A 904-nucleotide genomic window follows, 5' to 3' on the forward strand; every position below is an offset into this window, starting at 1 on the left:
GGCTGCAAATTGGCGGGAAGTCTCTTGGACCGAGGTTTCTCTGTGCAGCAAAACCCTCGCTGTGCAAGAGGCTCTCATGTGGCAAGAAAATCTCACTGTGCCGAGGCACCAAAAATCACTGGGTTGTGACGCCAAGAAGACCTCAACGGTAGACCAGGCAGAAGAAAAATGTAGCCCCCTTTTCAGCAGCTGTAGAGGCGAACGAAGGCTGCTGCAGATCAAGGGTCTCCGATTGTCTTAGGGATCTAAGTCCAATAGCATGGAATCTATCTGTCAAGGACCATACATTTGTTGGCATGTGACAAGATCCTCACACTAAAAGAAGTCATGCACAGGGGTCTTCCTTATGGGAATTATACATCTCCTTTGCACAACAGGGAAGTCCTACGGCAATCAGCAAGTGGTGATGCGGACAGGACTGTGAGATCTGGAAGTGCCTAGTTATGGACCAGCATGTAGGTGGTGGGTATTTGTTTCAGTCACCCTGTTAAAGGAATGTGGCTGGCGGAGCTATAGGGTTGCAGAAGAGCGGCCCTGAAGAATGGAGCAAGCTGGGCGGATGCAGAGGGGCTGGGCATGCCTGGTCCCTGACAGAGGTTGCACTAGATCTGGGCTCACAATGCAGCTGCACAACATGCTCCAGCCCAAGCAGAGATGGACTACAAGTCCCAGCATGCCCATCGCCTGCAACCCTTGGGGGAGACGATGGGGGATAGCAATAGAGAACTCCCGTGATGCTCAGCGCGCACGCCACACCCTCCCCCTTCCCAGGGGAGCGAACTACAGCTCCCGGCGTGCCTTGCGCCGCGGCCGGCCGACCGACCAGCCGGCTTCCTAGAGCCCCAAGGCGGGGCGGGGACTACAACTCCCAGGGCGCCGCGCGGCGGGGGGCGGATGAGCGTGT

The sequence above is a fragment of the Alligator sinensis genome, unplaced genomic scaffold (assembly GCF_000455745.1).
Source record: "Alligator sinensis unplaced genomic scaffold, ASM45574v1 scaffold343_1, whole genome shotgun sequence".
Classification (NCBI taxonomy): Eukaryota; Metazoa; Chordata; order Crocodylia; family Alligatoridae; genus Alligator; species Alligator sinensis.